Source organism: Podarcis vaucheri, assembly GCF_965113315.1.
Source record: "Podarcis vaucheri genome assembly, chromosome: 12".
Taxonomy (NCBI): domain Eukaryota; kingdom Metazoa; phylum Chordata; class Lepidosauria; order Squamata; family Lacertidae; genus Podarcis; species Podarcis vaucheri.
In genome coordinates, this window is record NC_138750.1 from 64,582,988 (window position 1) to 64,601,766 (window position 18,779).

Sequence of the window (18,779 nt, forward strand, 5' to 3'; positions counted from 1 at the left end):
ATTCAAAAGCAGTACATAAATAGGCAAGATTCCCTTACTTGCAGGTTGGTGGACAGGTGTAAAGACTAAGAGGGTCTCCCTCCTCACAGGGTATAAATAATAAAGTAATAATCCTATTAATGGCATGAATGGAAGACCCTGTCCAGCCACCTCTCAGGGATTCTTCAGCTGCAACTCCTGCCTGGACGGGGCTGGGCTGGATGGCCTTTGGGGGTCCCTTCCAACTTGGCAACTGCATGGTTCTCTGACTCCGGTGGAGGCAGAAGGGGAGGGCGGAGCCTATGACCGGAGGCTCTTTGGACATCGAGAGCCCCCCGCTGGTGCCCGGAGCCCTCCAGTGACCCCAAAGAACTTGAAAGGCCCTCCTGCCCCACGGCAGGCGCTGGGCTAATTGGCATGGGCAGCCAGAGGCCCCCCAAGCCGGCAGGAGGAGGAGGAGGAGGGCCGGGCGAGGAGAAGCAGCTCTTTGCCCTTCCCTGCGTCTGGCCTGCCCTTCCTGGCCGCCACTCAGGCCCCCCACTGCCCCCTAAGCGGCCCTAATGAGGCGTGGGGAGCCGCCTCTGGGGCAGTGCCAGCCGGGGCAAGCGCTGCGTCATCTTTGTCCTGGCCGGCCGTGGGGGTCCCATCCGGCCAAAGTCAAAGGCACAGCTCCCCCCAAGTCCCCACTGGGCATCTTGGGGGGGGCAGCAGGTTGGGGGAAGGATGGCGGCCCCCGTCAGTCACAGGACGGTGGGTCACAGAGGCAGGCAGTCAGAGAATCGTGGAACTGGAAGGGCGTTGGAAGGGAGCCCTGGGGCTCATCTAGTCCACCCCCTTGGCAAGGCCACAATCGCAGCTCAGGTTGGGTTTTTGGAATCTGGGTTCTGCAAACCCTTTTCCCCAGGTGGTCTTCACTGGGCCTGACTCCTTTTCCACCATGCCCACTTCGTAGCTGGCAAACTCTCCTGGGCACCAGCAGGTAGAACCTCCTTCTGCAGCTGCAACCCCCCCCAAACCCCCTGCTCCCCTCTTCTGGGCAAGGCTAGCAGGAGTGGGTCTTAGCTTAGTTTGGGGGTCACAGCTTGCAATGCAGCAGCTTGGGCTAGATGACCCTGGGGTCCCTTCCGGAACTACGGTCCCATGTGCTCCTTGCGGGATTGAGCAGAAGGACTATCGATGTACGAATGGCGGCTCTAGACAGACCCCCAGACCCCACTTGGCGCAGGACCCTCGTGCCACCCCCCATGCCCTGCCTCTTGGGGTGGGGTCCCCCTCCCCGCTCCCCCAGTTCCAGAGGCGGCCGGCAGACCCCCACCGGGCTGCGCAAAGCTGCATTCTTCCCCTTGACAGGGCGGAATAATTGGGCTGGCGCAGAGCCCTGACCCGCGGCTCAACCTGGGGCCGCCATTGTGAAATCCGGCCCCACAAGCAGCCCCCCGCACTTCCTGCCCCCCTCCAGCCCAGCCCCCAAATCACCTTCACTGCGGAGGGCCGAGTCAGCACGCAGCCGCTTGCACAACACAAGGCGCACACAGCGCAGCCAGGAAAGCGAGGAAGGAGCCACTTGTCAAAGCACAAAACTCAGCCTGAGGGTCGCAGGTTTGAGGCTCACGTTGGGGTTGGGATAGATGACCCTCAGGGTCCCTTCTAACTCTGCAATGCTATAAATCTAGGACTTCTCGGCCAGAAGCCCTCCAGATCAGGCATGCCCAAACTCGGCCCTCCAGATGTTTTGGGACTACAACTCCCATCATCTCTAGCTAACAGGACCAGGGGTCAGGGATGGTGGGAACTGTGGTCCCAAAACATCTGGAGGGCCAAGGTTGAGGATGTCCGCTCCAGATACTCAGCTGGGCTGCAGCTGGAGGATGCAGAGGCTGCTGGGAGTTGTAGTTCAGCCACATCTGGACAAAGTCTGGAAACAAAGCCCCGCCCTACACTTTCAACGGGGGGCTTCAAAAGAAGGGGGCTCATTCTGCCCCTCACACCCAGCAAGCCACCTCCCCAGACTGTATCTACCCCCCAGCAAAGCTCCCCTCCTCATTAAGGAAGCCGCCTTAGTCAGACCATTGGCCTATCTAGACCAGTCATACCTGCACTGGCTGGCAGCAGTCGCAGTCTGGGGATATTCCTAGGTCTACCAGGAGATGCTGTCAGGGTTCGAACTCGAGTCCTTCTGCACTCCAGGCAGGTACCCCACAACTGAGACGCGGGGCGTCCCCCATTTGCCTATTGCAAAGGCCCCACCAGCAGAGGAGGCTGGGCAAAGCACACTCAGAGAAGGCCACTCCCCCCCCCCGTCCTCCGCCAGGAACACCCCTTCCCTCCCCAAAGCCCTGATTCATCCCTGATGGGAAACACAGACGTGACTCAGCTCCTCCCGTGCCCTTGGAAACCTCCCCCTCTAAAGCCTATTTGGGGAGGAAGCCACTCTGTCTGGTGGCAGGAGGTTCCAAAGGCGGCACAAGGAAGCAGCTTTCAAGCAGGGGGGAGAAAGGGGTGGCTGGAGCACACCCTGCTTCCTACAGCTCTGCTCATTCTCAGCCCCAAAAAGTGGTATAAGCCTCAAACCCCAAAACACCCTCCCCTCCCCCTCCCCATGTCCAATGGCAGGGGGCGCACTCACCTCCTCGCCAAATTCCTGCAGGGTCTCTAGTCCTCAGGAAAGGCAGTGAAGAGGAGGACTTGCCATCCCAAACTCGGCCAGCAAACAGGATACTGGAAAAGAAGACATCCAGGAAGGGGGTGAGCCCCCCTTTTTGTGGGTGCTGCTGGCTCCCCATCCATCTCACCCCCAGGGACCCCCCTCCTGGGGACGCCGATTGCAAGAGAGGATGGGAGCCGCCTCTGAACCTCTCCAAATGTCCAGCACACCTGGGCCCACACTGAGCCCCCAGGCGGCTTCCAGAGGGGAAATGCACGCAAACAGGCACTCAGAGCGCGCACGGCATCGCACAGAGTCACAACGCTGCCCGTGGCACAAAGGACAAGCGCCTCCTCGTCTCTGCTTCCCCTCACGTAATGCATCGGTACAGCAAATTGCGAAATATACGAGCGGAGTTTCCTTAGGCAGGGGGCAGCTAACCTACAGAACTCACTGCCACAGGAGGCGGGGAGGGCCACCAACTTGGGCAGCTGCTAAAGAGGACAGGGTGACTTCGTGCAGGAGGAAAGGGCTACTGGAAGCCACGGTGCTTCTGAATCCCCGTTTCTGGAAGCCCCAGGAGGGCAGAGGGCTCTGGGGCTCCAGTCCCACTCGCAGCATCTAGTTGACCGCTGTGAGAACAGGAGCCTCTGGCCTGATCCAGCCCATACAATTCTTTTTCTGCTTGTAATTTGAAAACATGCAAAGCTATGCAAAGAAGGCAGAACAGCAAAACAAAGCCACAGTCAGAAGTCAGGAGGACTGATCAGGAAAACTCAAAGCTGCGTCTCAAAGACTAGTGGAACAAACTCTGTTGGGGCTACATAGAATCATGGAAGGGGTCCCCTGAGGGTCATCTAGTCCAACCCCCCCCGCAATGCAGGAATCTCAGCTCCAGCATCCATGACAGATGGCCTCTGCTTAAAAACCTCCGCTGTCAAACAGCTCTTCTTGCCTCGGGCTCCATTCCAATTCTATGATTCTATGAATGGGAGGCAGATCTTAAACCTTGAGCAAGTCTGTGGGGCAGATCACAGAATCATGGGGCTGCAGAGCTGGAAGAGACCCCAAAGTCCAGCCGCCTGCAGTGCAGGAATCCCAGGCCATTGGGGGCCTCAAAGGTCAATAGAAGCCACCCAGGCATTAGGTAAAGGTAAAGGGACTCCTGACCATTAGGTCCAGTCGTGGCCGACTCTGGGGTTGTGGCACTCATCTCGCTTTACTGGCTGAGGAAGCCGGCGTACAGCTTCCGGATCATGTGGCCAGAATGACGAAGCCGCTTCTGGTGAACCAGAGCAGTGCACGGAAACGCCATTTACCTTCCCGCCGGAGTGGTACCTATTTAACTACTTGCACTTTGACGTGCTTTGGAACTGCTAGGTTGGCAGGAGCTGGGACCGAGCAACGGGAACTCAAACCCGTTGTGGGGATTCGAACCGCCAACCTTCTGACCGGCAAGTCCTAGGCTCTGTGGTTTAACCCACAGCGCCACCCGCGTCCCATCCAGGCATTAGGCAGTGTATAAATGAACAAGCAGGAAATGAGAATGCCAGTGCCAAAACTGAGCAGGTAAACAAGCGAGGGACCACAAGGAGCCTCAGGTGAGATGGCCAGGTACCTCACCTGCCATAGTCTGGCCTGACAGGAGCTCCCGGACCGTCTCCAAGGGCAGCCCCACATAGAGAGCACAGAGGTAGTCTAACCTTGGCGTGACAAAGGCAAGGGTGTCTGCGTCCAGGTCTGAGTTTAAGAAGGATTTTAAGTCCTCCCTGGCAGGGGAAACCAAGCAGGTATCGGAGGGATGATCACCAAAGAAGAAGTTCCGTGGGGTAGGAGGGCTGGGAAAAACTTCACACCCAGCAACCAATTTGCCCCTTGGTTTTCAGAGAGTAGATGGGGAGACGAGTCTAAAAAGCCCAGGACACAAGATTTCATGGCCCTCTAGCGGCTCTGGTGGCCGCTAATATACCATATCTTTCACTCCATAAGACACACTTTTTTCCTCCTAAAAAGTAAGGGGAAATGTCTGTGCGTCTTATGGAGTGAATGTGTGGTCCCTGGAGCCAAATTGCCCAGTGGCAAAAAGCAGATCATGCTAATTTTTTTAGAAAGAGGGAAGGGGGTGTTGAAACAAAGCGGCTGAGCAGCTGGTTGGCAAGCGATTGGGAGGGAGATAAGGGACTCTAGAGATAAAGGAGGCTGCCTGGGAGGGGGGAGGGAAAAGCACATGGATCCTCAGGATTTTTGCATTGGGTCACCCCAAATTCACCATCAGATCACATAGCATGTCTGTGGCCACAGCATGAACCACAAAAATCATATATCCACTGTTTTGTTCAGAATATTTTTTTTCCTTGTTTTCCTCCTCTAAAAACTAGGTGCGTCTTCTGGAGCGAAAAATACGGCATTTAGCGTTAACTCTGGAAGTGTGGACTCAATTCTGACCAAATTAAGCCCCCTAGAGCAAACTGTACATCATTATGACTCCCTCCCCAAATGCCACAGAATCAAGGAATTGTAGAGTGGGAAGGGACCCCAGGGGTCATCTAGTGCAGCCCCCGCAAATCACTCAAGACCCCTTGGCTCCCCTCCCCCCCGGGATTGTGGCCTCTGTCTCCTGCTGGCAGCTTCTAGGAGCCACAGGTAAGAACTGAGCACAGGGAAGCCAAGGTGGGCGAATGACCCCAAAGGAGCAGGACGTGCCCCACCAGATGTGCTTGTTGAATGGTCACTGTAAAATGTGAAGGTTCATTACTGTTTCACAAGTTGTGTATGTCTTTAAGGGCCAGGGCAAATAACGAGACCCAGTCTTGCAGCTGTGAAACATAGCAGGTGCTGCTGAGTTGTGTTAATCAAGCTGTGTCAGCAATTGGGTATAGTATATAAAGAGCGGCACCTAGCTCTCCCATTACCCTGGGGGTTGGTGGTTGGTGGTTGGGGTCTGGGGTCTGGGGTCTGGGGTCTGGGGTCTGGGTCCTGGGTCCTGGGTCCTGGGTCCTGGGTCCTGGGTCCTGGGTCCTGGGTCCTGGGGTCTGGGGTCTGGGGTCTGGGTCTGGTTTGTTGTTATCTTTAGTGTAAAAGGAGTTTTTTGTTGTTGTTATTAAAACCTTGTTAAAACGTTATTTTAGGTTCCTGGTTATGCATGGTCTCCCCAGCAAGCTCTCTGCAGCGCTACTATGCTGCAAATAGCCAACAGTGCCGCCCCTCCCCTAACACCCCTAACATCTGGCCACACAGAAACGCAGCAAAGTGCTGTACCCCAAAAACGTCCCACCCTATGGAAAAAAGAAAGGGGGCACAGACCCACAAGTCCATTCCAGGAGGTGATGGCACCCGGTCCAGCCTGGCCCCAGAGAGCCCCATCTGCAAGGGCTGCCCCTTCCCCTGGCTAGGGGTCCCCAGGGCCCCCTTCAAGGAGCCAGGAGGTGCCTTTCTCCCCATTGTTCCACTTCTTATCTTGGCCGGATAAGGCCAGTGTTGTCCTGCATCTCTGGAGTCAGTCAGCACTGGCTCCCTTAATCTCTCCTAATGTTTAACTGAATTCTGCCCTCTCCTAATCAGGACCCACAACTCCCCTTTTTTGCCTGGTCCTTGGAGGGCAGAAGATGAAAAGGTGTCTCCAAGGACATGTGGAGGGACCCCTCTGAATCAGGCATTGCGAGAGCTCAGCCACGGAACCAGATTTCAAAACACCGGAGCAAACAAACCCCAGAAATAAATGGGCGAAGGCTTCGGAGCATGCACAGAGTGCAGCTCTCTCCCCACTCCTCCAGGCATTGGCTTGCAGAAGTCATTCTGTTCTCCTTGTCTTCCTTTAGCACATTTTTGACCCCCTGGTCACCCAAGGGTTAACCCCTTCCCTAGATGGTCTCCTGCGACAAATGTATTTAAACCACTTCTGGCTGTTGGTCTCAGTGATTTTACCAATGCGCTCTTCAAAGCCTTTTTATTTTTTAGCAACCTTTACTATCTACTTTAACTTTCTTCTTTGGCCAAAGTTTGTGCTCCTTTTCGTTCTCTTCATTCAGGCAGAACTTGCATTTTTCAAAAGAAACCTTCGGGTCTCCAATGACTTCTCCAACTCCTGATCATTTTGGAGAGATTTAATCCTCCATTCTTTGCCTTTCTACTTCCTTTCCATATTATCAATGATGATGATGATAAAAGTTTGCATGCTGCCCTTCACCCTACGATCCCAGAGCGGTTCACAACAGAAAAATGCAAAATGAGGACAAAATACATTATTATGCATGTCGAAGGATGCACTTTAGAACATTTCCACCTCCAGACTCCAGCAAATTCCCAGAATGCTGCTCCTACAGACCTGCTCTTACAGACCTGCTGGGCAATGTCTGGTTTCCCACATCGTGATACACCACGAGCCATACATCACGCTATACCAATATATGTATCGCAATGTCTGAAATAAGGGTGGAGTTAGGGAGAGGCAGTGGCAGGCGCCACGGTTTCCCTCCCATTGTAATTTCGGCATAGGGCGTACATACATCATGATTTGCAATATATTGCCAGGTCAAAAATTATGAAACCAAAATCACGATATGGACTTGAATGCGGTTTTCGATGATATATTGAGATATTGCCCAGTCCTAACTTGCATAAAAGAAGCCAAAAGAGCTTCAACCATATCACTGCCTCACTACCAGGCCTTTACTAAGGTTGCCAACGTGATGCCCTCCGTAGGGGGTTGAACTAAAACTCCCATCGCTGGCCAATAGCCTCATTGTGACGAAGTTTCCTCTTTGGAAGTCAAATGGAACCGTGTTGAATTTTCTGGGCAATTGGCAAGTTAAATGCATATTTAACTTAATAGTGCGGTGGCTGCTGCTCCCAAGTGGTTGGGCAACTGTGCCATCTCATGCCAGGTTTTGGGTGCCACTCAAGGTTCAGTCTAGGGGTGCCCTCCTGGTCAATTCCACCACCCACAACGAATCTGCCCCTTTGGGGAATTCTAGCTTGCTGGACTCAGTGCTGTGTCTGATGTCCAGAGCGAAACCACCTCCGATACGCCGCTCTCTGTCCTTCCTAGAGTTCGCAGCCAGAGATAACCGCCAGGTTTCCGAGATATTCACTGCACCAAAGCCGTCCTCTAAGACTAAGCGCTCCACTTTGCCCCTCTTGAGTCAGAGGCTTCCAGCGCTGGCACAGAAACACTTGCAGCCAATCTCTCCCAAGCGCCTTTGGGGCAAGATGGAAGAACTGCTAGGCTGCGCACAGGTGTCTGGCGGCAAAATGTTTTGCACCTGGCAAGGGCGGTTTGCAGAACGTTCAGCTCAGGATTCCGCAGAAAGGGAAGGAGCACTTTCCGTGGGGCGGACGTGTACACAGGGAGCCTTTCCTTCCAGATTTCGGAGGGATATCTACCTCGACGGTCTTGCCAGACTTTCGATCTGAGGACAGGACGTCCTGCACCAGGCGAGGGGTTGGACCAGATAATTATTCCGCAAGATTAATTATATATTGTATTTTTAATTAACGTCGTTATGCTTGCAAACCGCTCCAGGAATATTTATTGATGGGTGGCTAGATAAATTTGATTAGCGGCAATAAATAACCCTGTTCCTGATCTGGAGGCTGGATCCGGCCCATTGAGCGCTGGCATTCCTCCCCTCCCACCAGTGCCAGAATTAGACCAGAAAAAACCCTGGGAGCCACTAGGAGGTTTTCCAAGTGGGGGCCTGTTGTTTGGGGAGGGGGGTCGCAGCTGCGGAAGGAAAGGCTAAACCTCCCCAAGCGATGCGATACCCCCAGTGCCCAAAATGTCCCTGTGCCGCCATTAGGTTCATAGAATCACAGAACGGAAGAGTTGGAAGGGATCCAAAAGGTCACGTGGTCCAAGGCCAGGCAGGGCAGGGATGGCAGCGCAAAGGCACAGGAGTGTCAAGAATGAACGGGTGAGGCAGAGATGCAAAATGTGTCTGAATGCCTGCCTCTTTGCAACTATTTGTATGCCTGCGTGTGGATGCATGTGTTTTTTTGGGGGGTCTCTGCCCACTAGTGGCTCCGGCCACACCCCTTACATTTGGCCCCATAATCTTGGCCAGGGGTCAGCAACCTTTTCCAGCCGTGGGCCGGTCCACTGTCTCTCAGACCTTGTGGGGGGTGGACTATATTTTGGGAGAAATATAGGGCCAGATTGAGAAGGCGATTGGGCCGGATCTGGCCCACGGACCTTAGTTTGCCTCCCCATATCTTTACCCATAGGAACTATTAAAAGAAAACCTTTACAGAAAATTAAAGCTTAGATCAGGGATCAGCAAACTTTTTCAGCAGGGGGGCTGGTCCACTGTCCGTCAGACCTGGTGGAGGAGTGAACTATATTTTGAAAAATAACAATGAATGAATTCCTATGCCCCACAAAGAACCCAGAGATGGATTTCAAAGAAAAGGACACATTCTACTCATGTAAAAACACGCTGATTCCTGGACCATCCGTGGGCCAGATTGAGAAGGCGAATGGGCCGCATCCGGCCCCCGGGCCTTAGGTTGGCCATCAGGGAATGAGGCCTCAGGCTGACAACCCCCCCCCCCCACTTTTCAGCTCTGAATCAAGAAGAGGCGGAAACTCTGAACCAAAGAAAGATGCGTCATGTCAGGAAATGAGTGATATGCAAAACTTGTGGGTTGGAAAGAGGATGAGACAAATTCATGGAGAAGGAGGGGGGCTCTCCATGGCGCTCCTGAAGCCCCCTTTCTGGAAACCCCAGGAGGGGAGAGAGCGCTTGTGCCCAGACCCCGCTTGCTGGTTCCCCACACACGTCTGGTTGGCGACTTGGAGGAAAGGCTGCTGGCCAGATGGGCCTCCTCTGGCCTCATCCAGCACCAGCCAAGCTCTTCTGGTGCGCTTGCTACTCACTGGGGAAACCCCACAACCCTCGGCTGCGAGTGGGACGCCAGAGGCAGGTCTTCAAACTTGCCTTCCAGCTCAAGTTGGAAGGGCCCACAGAAGTGATGGAAGCAGGCCTACCTCTGCCCATGTGCAGAGTGCCTTTTGCTTTACAGGGGCCTCTGGGATTCGCATCATCATTAGGGGAAGGATGTGCCAGACTTGGCCCAACTCTTTGCTCCAAGGACTGGCAATGGGCCCCCTGCCTCCCAATTTGCCTAACCCTCTTTGAAACCCAACCAGGTTGGTGGTCATGACTGTGGCAGGGAGTTCCACAGTTCAACTCAGCACCACGTGAAGGTCTTTCTTGTACCTTTCCCGAATCTTCCAACCTCATGCAGTGTTAGAAACTCCAATATACAAGCTCAGCGCCAAAGGGCACCTTGAACCTCGGCTGCAGTCGCCACAATGGGATGTCTATTCTCCAGGGGGCTGGACTGGATGGCCCTTGGGGTCCCTTCTATGATTCCATTGTCCTATGCTCTCAGCTACGTTGCCTGACTGCCGCTTGCTCCTCCAACAGTCTCCTTGTCCCAGGAGGCAAGACGGAGAAGCACACCCAGTGGGAATAGAAATGGCTTTAGCTGTGGACTAAGGCAGAGGTTTTTAAACGGTGGTCACCAACCTGATGCCCAGAAATCTCCAGGAATTTGCACCTGGACCAGTGCCAGCAGCAAAACGCGCCAGGCAGATGTCTAACACTGCATGGGATCCCCCTGAATTCTAGTGTTACGAGAGAGGAAGAAAAGCTTTATAAACGTCTATCCCATTGCCTCCTTTTCTCTCAACTCAAAAGTTTGCTGCAGGCCTTCCTCACAGGGGCGTCGCTCCATCCCCTGGACCATTTTGCTCTGAACCCCTTCCCAGTTCTACGGATCGGGACCAGCACCTGACAGCGCCGTCCTCCATTCAGGACCAGCCGCTGACTCTCCTCTTCTGCGGAAAACCAACTGACAGGCACATCTTTGCAGGCCTGGGCTGGCTGGCTTCCCTCTCTCAAAGGCCGCCGGCCCTTCCCCTCCCTCCCACAAACCGCCCCACAAGCCGGCCCCACAAGCCGGACTTCAAAACCAGACCGGTGTGGCAGATGCAACCCAGCCAGCCGCACAACCCATCATTAGGGGCCGGCAAGAGACTCCAGCGGTCGGACGGAGAAGAACGCAGGACAGGCGAGGGAGAAGCGGAGACAGAGGACCAGGGCCCAGCTAGCTCAGAACTGTCAACACTGACAGGCAGCAGCAGCAGGCGCTTTGGGTTGGGTCTTTCTTAGCTCTCCCTGAAGATGCTGGCAGGGACAGAACAGGGGTCCTTCTCCACGCAGAACTTTTTGATACAATTTATAGGCCGTTGTTTCTACGGAAAATGCTACTGTTTCTAAGCAAAGTTGCAAAAGAGTTATAATCCGTTTAAATTAACTAGACGTCTGAAAAGCGTCCACTGAGTGCCTGGTTCAACCGGGGGGGGGGGCACTGCTGGGTCTCAGCTGGGGGGCAGAGCCACAGAATTGGGCCAACAGGACCGAGAGCCCATCCTGCAGGAGCTCCACCGAAGATGCTCTGCCCAGGGTTCGAAATCCGCCTGGCACATTTTGCACCTGGCTATTGGCCACTTGCGACCAAGTGAAGATGCCCGTGAGCCAGGATGGGGCCTGACATCTCCGCCACCTGGGGATCCTTGGATCGGGACTGTTTTCACACACTAAGACCCCGTCCTGCAGAATTCTATCTGTGATATTTTATCTGCACAATCGGAATGAACTTCTGTAACCAAAATGCCTTTTCTGGGCAGCCTGAGGGAGGAGTAGTGAACAATGTTATAATGAATTGCTGGCGCTTGTCTTCACTCCCCCCTCACCCTGCTCACACATGTGAAGAATCTGCCTACATTATGAATGGTCACCATTAAGAAAAATAATATATATAGATATAAAGGTAAAGGTAAAGGTACCCCTGCCCGAGCGGGCCAGTCTTGACAGACTCTGGGGTTTGTGCGCCCATCTCACATCTATTGGCCGGGGGCCAGCGCTGTCCGGGGACACTTCCGGGTCACGTGGCCAGCGTGACAACGCTGCTCTGGCGAGCCAGAGCCGCACACGGAACGCCGTTTACCTTCCCGCTGGTAAGCGGTACCTATTTATCTACTTGCCCCCGGGGGTGCTTTCGAACTGCTAGGTGGGCAGGCGCTGGGACCGAGCAGCGGGAGCGCACCCCGCCGCGGGGATTCGAACCGCCGACCTTTCGATCGGCAAGCCCTAGGCGTTGAGGCTTTAGCCCACAGCGCCACCCGCGTCCCGATATATAGATATATAGATATATAATTTCTTCTTTAAGTTTTCAAAATTCTTAACCCATCTCCAGGTTGTCCTCTGAACTAGCCAGATGTTTCACTGAGAATCAATCACAGTCAGTCCATCATTTGAAAAATAAGACTTCAGAGCTGTCCGGCCCCCAAATGGCAACTGGACATTGAGTTTTGGTGCCTGCAGCCTCGCTTTAAGGAGCTTATACCCCTGAGTTTCCAACACTGGCTAGACCACTGAACTGCAGCCTGCTCTCCCCTCCCAGCTTCCGCTAACACTGAGGCCAAGCCAGGGACGGAATCTCGGCTCCCCCCCCCTCTGTGCCTGCTCCTGGTCCAGGGGGCACCCCCAGGATTCCCACAGGGAGGGGGCAACTGGAGGGGCGGGACGCCAGCTCTACAACCTCCTGGTCAAGATGCTCTGCCCAGCAGCCCCTCCCAAGGCAGTGGAAGAGAGGAGCAGCCCTTGCAAGGACCCCCCCCCCATGTCTTCTTCCAGAAGGCTGCTCTTTTGTTGCTGGTCTATTCATTTTCAGGGCAATCATTTCTACCCCGCTTCAATAACCAAAGAAACAGAAGCAGCCTCCCTGTTGCTTTAAGAACATATTATTATTGTTATTGTTATTATTAGTACCCTGCCCATCTGGCTGGGTCTACCCAGCCACTCTGGGCAGCTTACAGACACCGAGGTCCAGCTCCGAGGGCCTTCTGGCGGTTCCCTCCCTGCGAGAAGCAAAGCTACAGGGAACCAGGCAGAGGGCCTTCTCGGTGGTGGCACCCGCCCTGTGGAACGCCCTCCCACCGGATGTCAAAGAGAAGAACAACTACCAGACTTTTAGAAGACATCTGAAGGCAGCCCTCTTTTGGGAAGCTTTTGATGTTTAACAGACCACTGTATTTTAATACTTTGTTGGAAGCCGCCCAGAGTGGCTGGGGAAACCCAGCCAGATGGGCGGGGTATAAATAAATTATTATTATTATTATTATTATTATTATTATTATTAGGCTGTGGAGCGGACACTCTCCAAAGACGCTCTCTCCTTCCTTGGAGGTTTTTAAGCAGGGATTCTTTGGCTGCGGCTCCAGAATTGAAGGAGTTGAACTAGATGGCCCTTGGGGGTCCCCTTCCATCGCTTACAAATGGGACGGTTCCATAAGCGGCCGCCCGGCCCCCTCCCGCGATGGCAGGCCCACAGCAGGCCCTTCCCCCTGAGCGTGAGAAAGCAGAGATGAGGATCTCGCAAAGGAAGCCCCAAAAACACCGCAAGGTTCTCCTCGGCTGCTTCCCAGGTGGGTGGGGCAGCGCCTGCAATTACGCAGCCCTGGACCTGTTCACCCGGGCCCCCTCCCCACCCCGGGGAGCGCAAGGAGCCGAGAACAAAACCCACTAATTACTCCGACACAATGAGCCTCAGGAACTCTGCTGACAGCCACTGCCGGCCTGTTTCGCCGCAGGACAAGCCCCTCTGGCCTCTTGGCTGCTGGCCACCCGGGCTCTGCTCTGCCTCCACAAACGCACTGGTACCTCTACTTACGAACTTTATTCTTTCTGGAGGTCCGTTCTTAACATGAAACTGTTCTTAATAAGAGGCATCTTTTTGCTAATGGGGCCTCTTGCTGCTGCTGTGCCGCCGGCACACGATTTCCATTCTCACCCTGGGGCAAAGTTTTCAACTCGAGGTAACTCTTCCAGGTTAGCAGAGTTTGTAACCTGAGGCGTTCGTAACCCGAGGCATTCGTAACTCAAGGTACCACTGCTCCCCTGAATATGGGCTGCTGGAAACCCCAGGAGGGGAGAGTTGTCTTGTGCTCAGATCCTGGCTTGCCAGTTTCCCAGAGAGGCCTTGTGAGAACAGGAGAGCTGGACCCAGACACATCAGCTGGGCACCAAACGGCTCCTTAAACCAATGCTGCTGTCGCCAAAACAGAAGGTCTAGTTCTGGTTGCCATTTGGGGGCCCTAAAGTCCTCTTTGGGGTGCCACGTCCTTCATCCTGCCAGCCTGCATCTGTCTCTTCTTTCTCCTAATAGGATGTCAACTGCTCTGGGGGACTTTTTGGCCAAAGAGCCCAAACGCGGCAAATAGGCAAATGAAGGAAGGTGCTTTGGCGTTAAAGAGGACACGGGGGGGCAAGTTGATAGAGGAGGAGAAGGCTGTCCATGGTTGCTAGCGGTGTTGGAAACTCAGATGTATAAGCTAGGGGCCAAAGGGCTCCTTAAACTGAGGCAGCAGTCGCCAAAATGGAACGTCTAGTTGCCATTTTGGGGCCGGACAGCTCTGAAGTATTATTTTTCAAATTTTGGACTGACTGTGATTGATTCTCAGGGAAACATCTGGCTAGTTCAGAGGACAACCTGGAGATGGGTTAAGAATTTTGAAAACTTAAAGAAGGAATGTCCCTTGATCCACGGACAGTCTACCAATACAGTGGTTACAGAAGCCTCAGACTCCGCTAACCCAGAAGTAAGAACTTTGCTTCAGGATGAGAACAGAAATTGTGCTCCGGCGGCGCGGTGGCAGCGGGACGCCCCATTAGCTAAAGTGCTGCTTCAGGTTAAGAACAGTTTCAGGTTAAGAACGGACCTCCGGAACGAATTAAGTACTTAACCTGAGGTACCACTGTATATCAACCAGTTCCAACCTCTTTTTCTTAATGGTGACACAGACCATTCATATCACACGGATATTCTTCACAATTGTGAAATGGGGGAAGCAGAGGCAAGCGACAACTCTCCGTTATAATTGTTTGCTGCTCCTGCTCAGGCGTCACAGAAAAAGCATTTTGGTTCCAGAATTCATTCCGATGGTGTAGATGAAATATGACAGAGAGAATTCTACGGGAGTGTCAGCCCAGGAAACATTTCTGCATTGCAGAACCTTCCAACTCTACGATTCTATGGTTCTGTGACCAAGGATACGCGAGGGTCCAAATCTGCCCACTCAGCCCGGAAGGGTGACCTTGGGGGCCGGTCACTCAGTCTCAGCCCAACACGGGGTTGTTGTGGGAATTAAACGAGGAGGGAGTGGAGAAGCACGTACGGCACCTTGGGCTCCGCGGAGAAAGGGGGGAGACATAAATGCAGCAGGAGAACACACACGCCTGAAGGGCCTGCCTTCTCAAGAAACAAACAACGGAGCCTGCAAACCAGGCAGCCTGGTGTGGCAGACCCCAAGGCTCTCCCAGCTGAGGAGGGGCAAAGATCTGCCTCGCTGCTGGGCTTGGAGAAGGGTTTGGCACCAACTAGATTTCCCAGCCAGCCTCTGCTTGGTTCTGTCCTGTGCCTGGTTCTGGTTTGGTGCCCTTTCTGCTCTTCCTCACCTCTCTCTCTCTCTCTCTCTCTCTCTCTCTCTCTCTCTCTCTCTCTCTCGGCTTCAACTGTGGTTTTGGCTGCTGCCCCTTCTGAGTGTGGGAAAAGCAGGTAATGAACTCAGGAGGTGCCGGAAAGGGCAGAATTGAGTGGAAACGGAAGGGCAGCTTCGTTTCTGAAACAATGGACGGGGCTCTGCCAACGGCATCTGCCAAGAGGCCGCCACTCTGCACATGCTTAGAGGCACCCGCAAAAATGAAGAATTGCAGCCCAACCCCCTGCAATGCAGGAATCGCAGCTGAAGAATCCCCAACAGACCATAGCTGTTTTCCTTTTTAAAAGGGAAATTCCCTTATTCTGAATAGGATTCCTTGCAAGAAAAGGGAAAAGTTGACAGCTATGCAACAGACGCCCATCCGAACTCTGCTCGAAACCTCCTGTGAATCACAGAATTGTAAGGGGCCCCCAGGCACCATCTAGTCCAACCCCTGCAATGCAGTCCCCAGTGGAGTGAGGAGAAGAGAATGGCAGGCCCAAAGGCAGCAGCAGGGTGGGGTGGGGTGTCCACACAAGCCAGGATGCGGCCATGGAAGGCGCTCTGGGTCAGAGGAGGAAGGGCCAAGGGGCTGCCCGCAGGCGGAAACCAGGAGGGATGATGGTGATGGGAACTGCAGGCCAGGAACACTCACAAGTGCCATGTTGCCAACCCAGAGTCTGGCCTGACCAAAGGCACAGCCACCTTCCTTGCTCCTGGTTTCATGTCCACAAATGAAAGGAAAAGCAGAGAGCAGTTGGGTCTTCCGGACTGGTGTCATGGGGTGTGGCGGCCGCCTCAAATGCAAGAGCAGCTGGATCAGGCCAGTCGCCCACCTAGTTTAGCCTCCTGGTCTCACAGGGGCCAATGAGATGCCCTTATTGGGAAACCACGAGCAGGATCCGAGCGCCAGAGCAACTCTCCCGCAACTGGGATTCAGGGGCACTCAGCCACCCCCACCGTCAATTGTCCTAACCCTCTTTGAGAGCCATCTAAGCTGATGGTCATCACTGTGGGAGGGAGTTCCACAGGCCAGTTATCTGCTGTGTGAAGACAGACTTTCTTTCGTCCTTCCCGAACCTTCCACTATCAGGAGCAAAAGGTGAGCGCTGCCCGTGAGCTGAGGTTCTGGCGCTGCACAGCGCCCAGACAGACACAGGGCAGGGATCCAGGAACTCCTCCCTCTTGCCCCCAAGAGGGGTGCCGCCTGAAGAGGCTGGCACGGCTTGCAAGGCAATGCAGGCCCTCCGGGGAGGCGGGAGGGAGTGCCAGGAATGAGCCACCCCTGGAGAATTCCTCCCTGGTGAGGATGTGGGCTGCAGGCTGGATCTTTCCTTCCTGGGAATGCACTGCACCCCCCCACACACCTCCAAGGTTATGCAACGGCGAGCAGCACCTTCCTAGCGGGCGCCCAGCCCTGCCCAGAAAGCGAGGGAAGGTGTTGGCATCACCCGCGCCCACAGCAAGGTGTGTCCCTGGCGGCTCCATCCCATCCAGAAACATCTGCATCCCTCCTGCTCAGGGAAACGGCTCCTGGCAAATCCCCCCCTGCGCGCCCGGCCTCCAGGCGCCCCCGCAGCGCTTGCCCCAGATGCCCTCTGCCCGCGGTGCCCCGGGGCCTGGATTCAGATCCTGCCCCACGGCGGGTGGCTCGCCTGGCCTTCGGGGTGGACCCCGGGCAGACCTCTGCATGGCTGGCTGAGCAAGAGAAAGGGAGACACCCCCCCCCGCCGCCCAGGTTGCCACGGCAGAGCGCAATGCGCGAAGCTGGAGCCGGCGCTCTCCAAAAGCGCAGGCCGCGCGCTGCAGGGGAATCTCCCAGCCAAGGCACCTGGCGGAGCGCAAGTCCTGGATGGGGGCTGGACGGGGGCTCCTTCAGCCGGTTCTCCCCCGAGAGGGCGCTCCCTCGTTTCTCCGCCAAGCGCCTGCCTCTGAGCACACGCAGAGCGCGCCTGCCTCGGAGCAGGAGGGAGCCCAGCGCGCGGCCCCGGGAGGCCCGTCCGGCCCCCCCCTCCTGGGCCAGAGGATGGGAAGCAGCCACCCCACCCCACTCCGCCCCCGGCTCGTCTCCCGGCCCCGGGAGGCTCCAGCTCCGGCCCGCCGGTGCTTCTCGCGCGCTCCTTCTCCTCCCGCGCCGCCGCCGCTGCCTCGCGCGCGCGCGCCCGTCACTCACCCGCTCCAAGAGCCCCGGCAGCAGCAGCAGCCTCAGGCGCGCGCCCGCCAGCCCGGCCCCTCCAGCTCCGAGGAAGCAACCTCGGCTCGCCAAGCAGGGGGGGACGCATGCGCAGCTGGGCCCTGCGCGCTCCCGACTCCGCCACGTGCACGGCAGGAAAGCCCCCGCCCCCTGAGAGGAGAGCCGGGGGCCCCGCCCCGGCGGAGAAAGAGGCGGACAGATGGACGGCAGAGACCCCCAGTGTCGGAGGGAGGCAAAAGGCACGCACGGGATGCCTGCTTTGCGCGCAAGAAGCGCCGGAGCGCGCGGATCCAGGGGGGAGCCGGCGCTGGGACTGGAGGCAGCCTGGCTGCTGGCCAGAGACAGCCTCCGCCTCCGCCAGGAATTTGTGCAATCCTCTTTCCGCAGGATCCTAGAGTTGGGAGGGATCTCGTCCAGCCCCGCGCAACGCAGCCGTCCAGGCTGGTGGCCATCCGGCCTCCATAGTCTAACCAGGCGCGGGGGGGGGGGGAAGAAGAACTTCCTTTGACCTTCCTGGGATGCTCACAAGTTCCAGCGCGATGAGGAAAGGAGAAAACCTCTCCTCTTTCCCCTTTCTTCCGTGCCAGGTGGAACTGGATCTCAACTTCCATCCCGTCCCAGCTCAGAGGCAGCAGGCGAGGCTTTCGCCGCCTTCCCTTGACGCGCGGGGGAGATCCCGGCCAGAAGGAGGGGCGCCGGTGCCTTCCCAGAGTTTGCAAGGTGCCTCGTTGTGAAATGTGTTTCCCCTTGACCTGAAACCCACAAGAGGCTGAGTCACCAGTGGAATAAAGGTTGGCTTATTCTCCGAAGCTGCAGATCCCACGGGACAGGCGCACCTCGAAGGAAGGAGCGAGAGAAGGAGAAGGGAGTGTGGCACTAAAGAGAAAGAGGGAAAGGGAAGGTTTCCTCTGTCCTGAAGCAGAGCAGTTACAAATGAATAACATATGAAGGAGAGAAAATAATAGTAATATAAACAATCACAACAGGTACAGAGCCGTCCCTCCAAAGAGGAAAATAGAACAGAAGCAACCCCAGTTGTGGTTCATGGAATGCACAATAGCCAGCTGAAAGTATCATTCATAGACTTGTAGAATAAGGTTACCAGACGTCCCCGTTTCCCAGGGACAGTCCCAGGATTTACAAAATCCATTGAAGTTGAAAAGTGTCCCTGGATTCATTGAAAAAAATCTGGTAACTTTTTACTCGGCTTGATGGGAAAGGAGAGTAAGACAAAAGATCAAAGACTGTTTATGTACGCCACAGGTGCTGCAAGGACTTTGTTGGCCCCAAACTGGAAATTAAAGGAAGTTCCTACGATTGTGGAATGCCAGACGAAAGTGATTGATTATGTGGAATTAGCCAAACTGACGGGAAGAATTTGGGATCAGGACGATCGGAGATTCCAAGAAAATTGGAGT

General features: G+C 55.2%; 1 protein-coding gene across 3 annotated transcripts in view; it reads right to left on the bottom strand.

Moving 5' to 3' along the window:
- Positions 1-17,479, bottom strand: part of SLC4A2 (solute carrier family 4 member 2) — a 59,889-nt gene extending 42,410 nt beyond the window's left edge. The window contains exons 1-2 of one of the 3 annotated variants that reach the window (XM_082192172.1): positions 17,341-17,446; positions 2,606-2,697 (exon numbers count right to left, since the gene is read on the bottom strand). The gene's annotated coding sequence lies outside the window, so the exon portion shown is untranslated. Of the gene's footprint in view, positions 1-2,072; positions 2,182-2,605; positions 2,698-17,340 lie in introns of those variants that run through there. The other 2 variants (XM_082192173.1, XM_082192176.1) reach the window with 2 other exon arrangements.
- Positions 17,480-18,779: the final 1,300 nt, after the last annotated feature.